The 12,872-nt window shown below is 39.8% G+C and overlaps 1 pseudogene; it reads right to left on the bottom strand.

The window, feature by feature from the left end:
* Window positions 1–12,672, bottom strand: part of LOC120854174 — an 83,969-nt pseudogene extending 71,297 nt beyond the window's left edge.
* Between the last annotated feature and the right edge of the window lie 200 nt (window positions 12,673–12,872).

The raw sequence follows: 12,872 nt of genomic DNA, 5'->3' as shown, positions 1-12,872 counted from the left end.
CTCCATCACAGGGCAGACAGAAGAAGCAAGAAGAACCACAGTCCCACAGTGGCTAAAACAAAAACCACATTACAGAAAGTTAATCAGGATTAAAAAGCAGAAAGTTATGTTCCAGATGAAAAGACAAGATAAAACCCCAGAAAAACAACTAAGTGAAGTGGAGATAGGCAAACTTCCAGGAAAGAGAATTCAGAATAATGATAGAGAAGGTCACCCAAGATCTCAGGAAAACAATGAAGAAGATGCAAGAAATGTTTATCAAAGACCTACAAAAACTAAAGAACAAAGAAAGAGAGATGAAAAATGCACTAGAAAAAATCAATAGCAGAATAACTGAGGCAGAAGAATCGATAAATGACCTGGAGGACAGAACAGTGGAAATCACTACTGCATAACAGAATATAGAAAAAGGAATGAAAAGAAATTAAGACAGCCTAAGAGACATTTGGGACAAAATTAAATGCAACAACATTCGCATTATAGGGGTCCCAAAAGCCGAAGAGAAAGAGAAAGGACCTGAGAAAATATTTGAAGAGATAATAGCTGAAAACTTCCCTAACATGGAGAAGGAAAGTCAATGAAGTCCAGGAAGCACATAGATCCCCAGGCAGGATAAATCCAAGGAGGAACACACTGAGCCATATAGTAATCAAACAGACAAAAATTAAAGATAAAGATAAAACATTAAAAGCAACAAGAGAAAAATGACAACATACAAGGGAACTCCCATCAGGCTAGCCAATGAGTTCTCAACAGAAACTCTACCATCCAGAAGGAAATTGAATGATATATTTAAAGTTATGAAAGGTAAGAACCTGCAACCAAGAACATTCTACCTGGGAAGACTCATTCAGATTTGATGGGAAAATCAAAAGATTTCCAGACAAGTGAAAGCTAAGAGAATTCAGCACCACCAAACCAGCTTTACAACAAATGCTAAAAAAAAAAAAAAAAAAAAAAAAAAAAAAAACAACAACTCTAGATAGGAAACACAAGAGAAGGGAAAGACATACAGAAAATAAACTCATAACAATTTTAAAAATGGTAATAGTATCATTGTTGTTGTTCAATTACTCAGACGTGTCTGACTCTATGATCCCATGGACTGCAGCACGCCAGGCTTCCCTGTCTTTCACCATTTCTTGGAGTTTGCTCAAATTCTTGTCCATTGCATCAATGATGCCATCTAACCATCTCATCCTCTATCACCTCCTTTTCCTCCTGCCCTCAGTCTTTCCCAGCATCAATGTCTTTTCCAATGAGTTCACCTTCCCATCAAGTGGCCAAACTATTGGAGCTTCAACTTTAGCATCAGTCCTTTCAATGACTATCCAGGGTTGATTTCCTTTAGGATTGACTGGTTTGGTCTTCTTGCTGTCCAAGCGACTCTCAAGAGTCTTCTCCAACACCACAGTTTGAAAGCATCAGTTCTTTGGCCCTCAGCCTTTTTTATGGTTCAACTCTCAAACCCATACATATTGATAATTACCTTAAATGTAAATAGATTAAATGAACCAACATGTACATGGAAGTACATGTATGCACTTCCACTTACCACATCACTCTGCTTGATCCCCCCAAACCATATGCAATTATTTTATATTGTTAAGTTAATCATGTTTCCATTATAGCTTACAATTGTAATTATCTTTTATCTTTTGTTTGCCTGTTGATTGTGAAAATTGTTAAGCATATTTTATTATTGTGATTATGTAACTATTACTTATTTAATTGGAGAAGGGAATGGCAATCCACTCCAGTATTCTTGCCTGGAGAATCACATGGACACAGAGGCCTGGAAGTTTATAGTCTGTGGAGTCACAAAGAGTCGGACACAACTGAGAGACCAACACACACACTCTCACTTAATACTGTTGTATCAAGATGGGTCAACAGAAAATTTATAGAGCTCTATATCACCAAAACTACCTTTTTAAAAAAACCTGTAATCACTTTTTAAAATCCAGATGCATATCAAAATTATCTTGATTTTTTTTCTTTTTTAATATAAATTTATTTATTATAATTGGAGGCTAATTACTTTACAATATTGTATTGGTTTGACCATACATCAACATGAATCCACCACAGGTGTACATGTGTTCCCCATCCTGACCGCCCCCCCTCACCTCCCTCCCCATACCATGAAAAAATAAAAATGCCCAGGTATTGCTTTTCTTTTCTTTCTTTTTTTTTCCACAGAGCTCCAAATATGTTTCTAATGAGCAGCCATACTTATAAAACAACTGGCCTACATGAAAATCTTTTAATTTTATCTAATTTGTTTCAGTTTTCCTATTTCATATTCAGTGCTCCCATTTCATTTAGTTTATGTTTTCCAATATCTCCATCTCTCTCTCTTTTTTTTTTATGTTCTTTCTCAAGCCTTTGTCAAGCAGAGTAGAAAAGCTTTTGTATGTGCATACATAGAGAGAGAGACAGAGAGAGAAGGAAATGATAACCTACTCCAGTATTCTTGCCTGGTGAATCCCATGGACAGAGGATCCTGGTGGGCTAGAGTCCACAGGGTCACAAAGAGTCAGACACGACTGAAATGACTTGGCACTGGCACATATGTATACTGTATATATTTTAGAAAACATATGCATTTTTGCCTAACTAAACAATTTATGACATTTTGATTCCACTTGCTTGACTTAGTATGAATAAGATGATAGATTTCTAATTTTAAAAATATAGATATGCAACAAACAACAAAGTTTTACTATATAACACAGGGAACTATAGTCGATATCTTGTAATAACCTTGTAATAATGATAATGATAATAAATAAAATAATAATAATCTTTTTCTGTTATTTTGCTGTTTGTTTTCTTTTTTAATTAATTAATTTATTTTAATTGGAGGCTAATTATTTTACTATATTGTAGTGGTTTTTTGCCATATATTGACATGAATCAACCATGGGTGTACATGTGTTCCCCATTCTGAACCCCCCTCCCACCTCCCACCCCATCCCATTGCTCAGGGTCATCCCAGTGCACCAGCCCTGAGCACCATGTCTCATTCATCGAACCTGGACTGGCAATCTGTTTCACATATGATAATGTTTCAATGCCATTCTCTCAAATCATCCCACCCTCGCCTTCTCCCACAGAGTCCAAAAGTCTGTTCTTTACATCTGTTTCTCTTTTGCTGTCTCACATATAGGGTCATCATTACCATCTTTCTAAATTCCATATATATGCGTTTTTCTTTCTGACTCACATTGCTTTGTATAATAAGCTCCAGTTTTGATTCAAATGCATTCTTTTTAATAGCTGAGTAATATCCATTGTGTGTATGTACCACAATTTTCTTACCCATTCATCTGCCAATGGTCATTTAGGTTACTTCCATGTCCTGGCTATTGTAAACAACGATGCGATGAACATTGGGATACATGTGTCTCTTTCAATTCTGGTTTCCTTGGTGTGTATGCCCAGCAGTGGGATTGCTGAGTCTTATAGCAGTTCTATTTCCAGTTTTTTAAGGAATCTCCACACTGTTCTCCATAGTGGCTGTACTAGTTTGCATTCCCACCAACAGTGTAAGAGCGTTCCTTTTTTCCGCATCCTCTCCAGCATTTTTTTGTAGACTTTTTGATAGCAGCCATTCTGACCGGCGTGAGATGGTACCTCATATGGTTTTGATTTGCATTTCTCTGATAATGAGTGATGTTGAGCATCTTTTCATGTGTTGTTAGCCATCTGTATGTCTTCTTTGGAGAAATGTCTGTTTAGTTCTTTGGCCCACTTTTTGATTGGGTCATTTATTTTCCTGGAATTGAGCTGCATGAGTTGCTTGTATATTTTTGAGATTAATTTATCAGTTGCTTCAGTTGCTATTATTTTCTCCCATTCTGAAGGCTGTCCTTTCACCTTGATTATAGTTTCCTTCCTTGTGCAAAAGTTTTTAAGCTTAATTAGGTCCCATTTGTTTATTTTTGCTTTTATTTCCATTATTCTGGGAGGTGTAAAGTTTTACCCATAACTTTAATGCGAGCTCAAACTGCCCCTGAGAAAAAGGAACTCTCTCCTTTTGAACTGTCTCTAAAGCAGACTGTTTTTGCACACATAAGCATATATTAACATAGATTCTGAAGCCCTAGAATTAACTAACTAGGTGACTCAGCTTTCAGCCTTTCAACAGATATTACGAGAACTCTGAAGATGACTCTTTACTCAGCCTCCACAATAAGTCTAATTTCTGGGTCTGCAGAGAGTTCCCCTCCTCATCAATTGAAGGCTTCACATGGTGGGTTTCTCTGCATCAAGGAAAAAACTTTCTTTAACTCTGCAAATACCTTCACCAACAACAATCATATGTGACACCTCTTCTTAGTCTGATGACACCTAACAATCCTAAAATTAACTGATATAACTATGGAGATAATGTAACTTTTCTTTTTAATTATATTTTTTGTTTTTGCTGTTTGCTCCCTATATCTGTAACTGTGTAGCTGGATTTGTTTCTAGCTACACAAAAACTTTTAGGTTACAAATGGTTGTTCAGCTGATACAAATGCCACAAGCTCTGCCAACTATTATTTGGGGTCCCTGGATCAGAGACCCTCAATATAAGGGTAAGGAAAATATGCTGCCTCAAAAATTTAGGGCCTATGCCCCTGGCCAGCAGGAAGTAGGTACAGAATGAGAGTGATACCACTTTCCCCTCAGCAGCCCTATTCTTCTAAAAGAAAAAGGGGGTAATGAGAGAAATAATTCTTAAGTAGGTTGATAAGGAGTCTGGGGCCCACAAGTAAGAAGGGGTCCAGGGCCCTTGAGGAAGAGAAAGGGGTCTGGAGCCCTCAGGAGGAGAAAGGGGTCCAGGACTCTCAAGGAGAATGGGACAAATGTTCTCTTTTTTTCCTACATTCTTTCATCTTAGTCATTTAAGAAATTACTAGCCCAGAGCTAATGACTACACAACTAAACAACTCATCTTGCTCAAAGGAAGGTTTTTCCTTAAGCTCTGTACTAGTGATTATATAACAATGTATCTTGCTTGGTGACATGTTTCTCCTTAACAAAAGCCTTCTGCCTTATCTTGTTATCTTAAGATATATGTTGTGGGAGTGGGTCTGGTAAGACCTTTCCATTGTTAGTTCCAATCTTGTTAATTTAAGATGCATGTTGTGGGAGGGGGTCTATAAAAGTATGTAAAACCTTGATAAGACAAGACTAGTGTGTGGGGCACTCTCCATCCCCCTTCTGATGTCTGTGTCAGAAGCTTTCTCTGTCTGTTTTCACTATAAGAAAACTTCTGCCAACAAAACCTGAGTGATCTGAAAGGTTGTTGCTAACTCACAAAAAGACATCAGGATTCTTGGCCTCTGGAGGAGAAGAATTCAATCCGGGGTGAGAGATGAGGCTTGATCGCTCAGAGCTTTTGTGTAATAAAGATTTATTAAAGTATAAAGGAGATAGAGAAAGCTTCTGACATAGACATCAGGAGGGGGCAGAAAAAGTATCCCCTGCTAGTCTTCCGTTGGATGTTATATAGTCACTAGCAGTCTGTCAATGAAAGAAAGGAATGTCTTAAAACTCAGAATGGCACCAGGCCCCTCATCCATAAGATGTATTTTGGGATAATCTTGGCACTAGACAATTAATCCTGGGCTATAAAACAATTGACTTGAATCTTGTAGAAGGGCAGATTACCATACAAATAGTTTCATTTACATAGATTAGGGGAACAATATCTGAGTGTAACAGACTGGTTTGTCAAATACTTCTGAGTCATTAGGCAGAACTGACTTGAAGAGAGAGTCTGGGGTAAATGCATAGTACATTAACATAGCTTAAGACAAACATTTATATAAGGCAAATGCATTGGTTAACTCAAGGTTTGAAAATAGTTAACTTCAGGTGAAACCAGGTGTCATTATGGCAACACAGTATTTTAAGAGAAACCTCCTTTTAAATTTGTATAGAGAAGGAAATAAATATCGCTAGTTTGTTTCCTCCTGCCGCTTAAGAGAGATAAAAAAGTCTGACACTTACAGCCTATTTCCTCCATTTGGAGACCCCTGGCCTTTATGCCTGTTACCCTCTCATTCCCCCCTTTTCTTTTAGGAGAATTATGTTGCCTAGGGAAAAGGGGTGTTGTTCTCGTTCCATAACTGCTTCTGAGCTGACAAAGGGCATTGTCCCTAAATTGGCGAGGCAACATTTCTCCTAACCCTCATACTGAGGATTTCTGATCAAGGGGCCCCAAGTAGTAGTTGCATGAAGCTATAGCAGTAGCAGAAGTTTGAGCAACCATTTGTAACTTAAAAGCTTTTATGTGATCAGAAACAAATCCAGTTATACAGTTACAGATGCAGGGAGCAAACAGCAAAAACAAAATAATCAGAATTACTGTAATTAAAATAGTTTTCCACCATGGGGAAATAGCTAATGCCTCCCAAAGTGAGGCAATTAGGCTTCAGGTGTATCCATAGCCCCAATCATCTTGTTCATGTGTTTAGTAAATTAGTGCTCATATCAGTTATATACGTACAACATTGGGTATGAATAATGGCACAAGTTCCTCCTTGCACAGCTGTCAGGATATCTAAAGCCAATCTGTTTTGTAAAACCACCTTTCTAATTTGTCCTTGTTCAGCTTTAAGAGCTGAAATAGCTTTTCGAGAATATTGTAATGCCTGTTGAGTAAAATTAGTCAAAGCATCCACTTGTAGCATAACATCTGTAGTTCCCAAAGAGGGAACAAACACTACAACCAAATAATCATACCAGTGAAATACAGACCTTGCCCACCGAGTTTTAAGGTGGGGTAAATTAGCAGGCTTTTCTGGAAGCTCTGAAAATATAAAGCCATGAGTAAAGGCTAGACCCAGGGAAGTGGCCGGATTTAATTTCCACAGGCTTTAAGCTTAGTTACTGGTCCTTCTAACAACAATGACTGACATTTAAGAAGCCTATTGTCTGTCATCCAAATATTAACCTTAGAAAATAAGATTCCACTCACATCATGAGAAGTCAATATAGTAAGGTTTTGTCCATTAATTAGTTTTAAAGCTTCAGGTACTAATAAAGCCACTGCCCCAATTACTCTTAGGCAGTGGGACCACCCATGTGAAATTACATCTAATTCTCTGGTTAGATAAGCAATAGCTTGCTGATGAGGCCCCCGGGCCTGTGTCAAAACTCCCAAGGCCATACCTTTTCTTTCAGTTACAAACAAATTAAATTCTGACCCTGTGGGCAAGCTCAAAGCAGGAGCTTGCAGGAGAGCAGTCTGAAGAACTTTAAAAGCCTTTTTTTGTATCTGGAGACCAAACCAGTTTGCCGGTTTGGGCCTGCTGAGTTTCAGCTATAAGTTTATATAAAAGCCAGGCAAGTTCCCCATAACCCAGAATCCAAATGCAACAGTAGCCTGTGATTCCCAAAAATCCTCTCAATTGTCTTAAAGTCATAGGTAGGGAATGATTTAGTATAGGTTTAATTCTCTCAGGGCCTATGACCCTAGTCCCTTCTGATATGATTAGGCCCAGATATCTAACAGATTGTTGACAAAGTTGAGCCTTTCTCTTGATGCCTTGTAACTACAGCCTGCCAGAAAGTTTAAGAAATCTTCTGAGGCTCAAGAACAAGTTTCCTCTGTCTCAGCACAGAGCAAAATATCATCTACATATTGTAACACCACCACTTAGGAGCTATTAAAGTTTTGCAGATCCCGTGACAATTTTGTCTAAATAAGTGAGGACTGTCATGAAATCCCTGGGGCAAAACTGTCTAGGTCAACTGAGAAGCTGGCTGCATAGGGTCTTCAAAGGCAAATAAAAATTGACTTTCCTCCACCAAAGGCACCAAATAGAAGGCATCTTTCAAATCAATTACTGAGAAATATTTGGCTCATTCAGACAATAGAGTATAAGGATTAGGCACCATTGGATGTACAGGAATTACAGCCTTATTTATTATTCATAAATCTTGAACTAGTCTCCATTTACCTTTTGATTTCTTTATACCCAAAATAGGAGTGTTGCATGGACTGATGCAGGAAACTAATAGTCCCTGCTCCTTTAAAATTTCAACGATAGGCTTTTACCCTTCCTTAACCTCAGGTGTCAGTGGATACTGCTTCTTATGTGGAAATAAGTGTGGGTCTTTCAGCTTGACAACTACAGGAATAGCATTTTGTGCTAGATCCACAGATTTTCCATGAGCCCATACTCTAGGATTTAGATTTTGTTCAACTAAAGGGAGAGAAAGGAAGGGCTCCATATTCATGAAAACAGAGGCAGGGACCTTGCTCAGTATATCCCTCCCATAAAGGGGTGAAGGAGATTCTGGCAAGATAAGAAACTCGTGTGAAAATAGCACAGAATCCCAGTTACAACATAAAGAATAACTGAAATAATACCTTTTGGCTAGTCCAGACATCCCATTACAGAAACGGATTGAGAAGAAAGTGGGCCAGGGGCTTCAGTAAGCACAGAGTAAGTTGCCCCAGTATCTAAAAGGAAATCGATGGATTGGCCCCCCACAGTTATTAATACCTGGGGTTCTTTAGGTGTAATTAGGACAGGAGCTTGTGTGGGGACCCCCCGGAGACATTCAGTCCTGATTGTCTTGAGAGTCTGACCCCTGAGACCTATGCCTCTGGGGGCAGTCTCTCTTCCAGCGTGGTCCTTTGCAAACCAGACATGGAGCCGGGGGCAGCTAGATGCCTTAGGGCAATCCCACTTGAGGTGCCCCTCCTTTCCACAGTCATAGCAAGCCCATCCCTTTTCATCTGGGTCCCTCTGGGCATTTTTCCCAGACTATTTAAGAATGGTTTTCATAGCCATTGGGAAGGCTTCCGCTTGTTCCTTTGTCTTTCTCTGCCTTTCTTTCTTTTACTCATATTTCCTACCATAATAGACTGTCTGAGCCAGTTGTAACAGATTATCTAAAGACTGATTTTATCCATACGCCCATTTTAGTAGTTTACGGCAGATATCTGGAGCCGACTGAGTGATAAATATATCATTTAATATCACTTTTCCCTCTTCACTTTTGGGATCAATCTCAGTGAATCTGCAAAGAGCTTCCCTCAGTCTATCTAGGAATTTACCGGGAGCTTCCTTCTCCTGTTCTATGTTTGCCAATTTGCCATAGTTTAGAAGCTTAGAACGCACCTGCCTGAGTCCTTCAAGAATACATCTAACAAAATGACTCTGATCCCATCTTCCTTTAGCTGTGTCCCAGCCTGGTTCTGTAGTTGGGACCACCTGATTTCTAGCGGGGAGGGTGATTATCTTGTCCTCCTTCTTCCCTGCTGATCATTACCAAGCCATTCATCTCCATAAGCAACCGCTTTTCCAAAAAGTCAACTCTTTGAGTCAGGAGTCAGCGTTTGCCCCAAGATATACATCACATCCTTCCAAGTAAAGTCATACAGCAGAGTAACACCTTTAAAAGTTCCAATATATTTTTCTGGGTCCTCTAAATAGTCTCTCAGATCCTCCTTGGTTCTTTGTATTTCTTGATAAGAAAAAGGCTTATTAACTCTCATAGACTGATTATTTCTCCTGGTGGGTGCTTCATGAAGAGGCAACAGCTTGTGTGGCTGTTCCTCAGTCTCTCTGGCTGCTCTGCACATATGATCCCAGGGGTAGATTGGAGAAACCTGCTTTTCTTTATCTCTTTGTCTCCTGTCCTCCATTTCATTTCTTACTTCAATGGTCTGAGTCTCTATTGAAACCAGAGTAGTCTGAGGTAGTACCGAGACAGAAGTTGTTTGGACCTCTATGTGTACAGTTTGAATCTCAGTTTGGGTTTCCACTGAGCCCAAGGCAACCCTTCTTGGGGGGCGGGGGGCGGTTCTCTGGCTTTCAGTTTGCTCTGTTTGGAGCCCTAGTTACTGGGGCAGAGTAGGAGGACAGGAGGGAGCTGAAGGTTTCACACCCAAATCTATACCCTTAAGACATAAGTCTGGCATATTTTGCAGAGAGAAAAATGGCAACACATATGCTACTTCTATTTCCCTTGTTTTCTATAGAACCAGTCTAATTGTAAAACAGTATTATACTTAAGAGACCCTCCATCCTCCAGTGGGTACTGCAGCCATGCAGTATCACATAGGAAGACAAGGTGTGTCTTCTTTAAGCCCTGGGGATCAAATCTATCCCAGATTTTCAGGATACAGTTCAAAGGAGTGAGGCTGGAATTGTTAGCTCCCATCTGTAAGAGAGAAAAAAAAAAACAACCAGCGCCATCTTTCTACTGGAGGCGTCCTTCCCTGCTCTAGATGGGGGTGTAGACAGACTTTACACCAAAAGCTTTTCTTTCCTGGTCAGACTTAGTCTGTCCCTTACTGACACAGGCGTCCTACTCGTCCCTCCCAGTTCTACCACCGAGAAGGGGTGGGGATGCACCAGGGGTAGACCTGATGGCATCTCAAACTGACGTCCAGCTCTTCGCCATTAAAACCTTGCTTGCCTCTGATGCTACCCAGGGTGCAATCAAAGTAACCATCCAGAATGCTTCCCAAGCTAAGACTGCTGGGGGAAACATTTGTCACCTGAGTGCCTGTGCATGACCATGAGTATATTCTTGACCACAGGAAGACTGACACAAACATAAAACTGAGATGTTCCTTCTAAGCATCACCACACCAGTATAAGAGCCTCCTCTGGTTCACTAAGAGTCAGTGTTACCAAAGGAAAAAAACCCATTGTATTTCCAATCTGAGTAACCTTTAACCTCAGAGATGTTCTTGGAGCTAGAGCTCCATCTAGCTTCTGAACTTTTGATTCCTAGTGAGGCTAGGTACTTCCTGACTACCAATCCAAGTTTGGGACCTAAGTCACAGTACACAGTAACAGCATAGGTTGTCAGCTACACCTGTAATGCCAGCTACTTGATAAACATTTCCATACAGGTTGATAAGCAGCTGCTGACAAGAATCCCTTGAAGGTCTCCCAAGCCTCTAAACTTCTCTAACTGTCTTACTGTTTCCCTGGGGCCTTTAGACCTTTTCTCAATCTATCCACTGAAGAGTTAATATCTGGTCCTTCAGTTCAGTTCAGTCGCTCAGTCGTGTCCGATTCTTTGCTACCCCATGAACTGCAGCACTCCAGGCCTTCCTGTCCGTCACCATCTCCCAGAGTTCACTCAGATTCATGTTCATCGAGTCAGTGATGCCATCTAGCCATCTCATCCTCGGTCGTCCCCTTCTCCTCCTGCCCCCAATCCCTCCCAGCATCACAGTCTTTTCCAATGAGTCAACTCTTCGCATGAGGTTGCCAAAGTACTGGAGTTTCAGCTTCAGCATCATTCCTTCCAAAGAACACCCAGGACTGATCTCTTTCAGAATGGGCTGATTGTATCTCCTTGCAGTCCAAGGGACTCTCAAGAGTCTTCTCCAACACCACAGTTCAAAAGCATCAATTCTTCGACACTCAGCCTTCTTCACAGTCCAACCCTCACATTCATACATGACCACAGGAAAAACCATAGCCTTGACTAGACGGACCTTAGTCAGCAAAGTAATGTCTCTGCTTTTGAATATGCTATCTAGGTTGGTCATAGCTTTTCTTCCAAGGAGTCAGGGACTGTCTAAAACCCTGCCTTGACTTCCCAGCACCCCAGTAATTATTCTGGGGCATTCTGACTGACAGTATTCATTAAGGATACATTAAGCACCATGTGCTCTTGAGCCAATTGCCTGGGTTTGAATCCTATCTCTATCATCTACTAGTTGTGTGATTTGGAGCTAATTAATCTTTATTTGACTCAGTTTTACTCGTCTCTAAAATGGAGATGATAATGTGTCTATCTTGGGAAGTTGTTTGAGACTAAATGCAGAGCATTTAGAAGAGCCTGACACATAGTAAAATAAAATTATGTTATTTTTATTATTTATGCATGTTAAATCACTTCAGTCATGCTTGACTCTTTGCAAGCCTATAGACTGTAGCTCACCAGGTTCCCGTGTCCATGGGAGTCTCATAGAGTGAGAATTGGAGTGGGTTGCCATTACCCCCTCCAGGGAATCTTCCTGACCCAAGGATTGAACCTGCATCTCTTGCAGCTCCTGCATTTCAGACAGGTTCTTTACCACTGAGCTATCAGGGAAGCCCTTTATTGCCTGTATTAATGGATAAATATCTTAATTATCATCTCTCAGTAGTGTATTAGCCACCACTGTTGAGGAAAAAATAGGTGATTCCTATTACTATCATTGTGCCCAGAATGTCTAGTACTGTTGCATATTCTGAACATCATTCCAGTGTTTTTGAGATCAGCATGTATGGGACTTAAGAACTTTTCTTCTTTACCACCTACTTTATACTTTAAATTGATAGCCAACATTAAAAAAAATCACAAAATTTCTAGTAAAAATCCAGATTTCTGGCATTCCTTGGAAGTTTGTAAAACTGGCATCACTGGGGCCATATTTTGTGATGGCAACTCTTAGCCAGAGCCACATATTGGCTCCTTCTTTGGACTGATGTCAACTCGGGTATTCACCATCCAACCCACTGCATCTCTTTATTCCCTGCTTAGCACTGACTCTGCTATCTCAGAATTAGAATAGCCTAATTCTATTTCTTTATAACATGGAAGTCTTCAATTTCCATAACAGCACTTTATTTTCTATACTAGATTGTAATATTCTTCAGGAAAAAGACCATGTTTTATTTATTTTTACATCTTTGATTTTGCCTTACCCATAGTCCTCATTGTTTGGACTGGTGAAATTTAAGCCAATAGTGACTTAAGATGATTTTAATCTTTATTCAGGAAAAAGTTATTAAAACACAATATAATTGTAAAAGAATATGTAATTAAGCAAGTTGAGTGGACAAATTTTTATGAATCACACAGATAATCTTATAAAATAGAAGTGGAATTTCATCTAGTTTGACTGTCTG

This window comes from Oryx dammah, unplaced genomic scaffold, assembly GCF_014754425.2.
Source record: "Oryx dammah isolate SB20612 unplaced genomic scaffold, SCBI_Odam_1.1 HiC_scaffold_27, whole genome shotgun sequence".
NCBI lineage: Eukaryota > Metazoa > Chordata > Mammalia > Artiodactyla > Bovidae > Oryx > Oryx dammah.
Note: the sequence above shows the minus strand (reverse complement) of the source record. Positions and strands in the feature narration are given on the sequence as shown.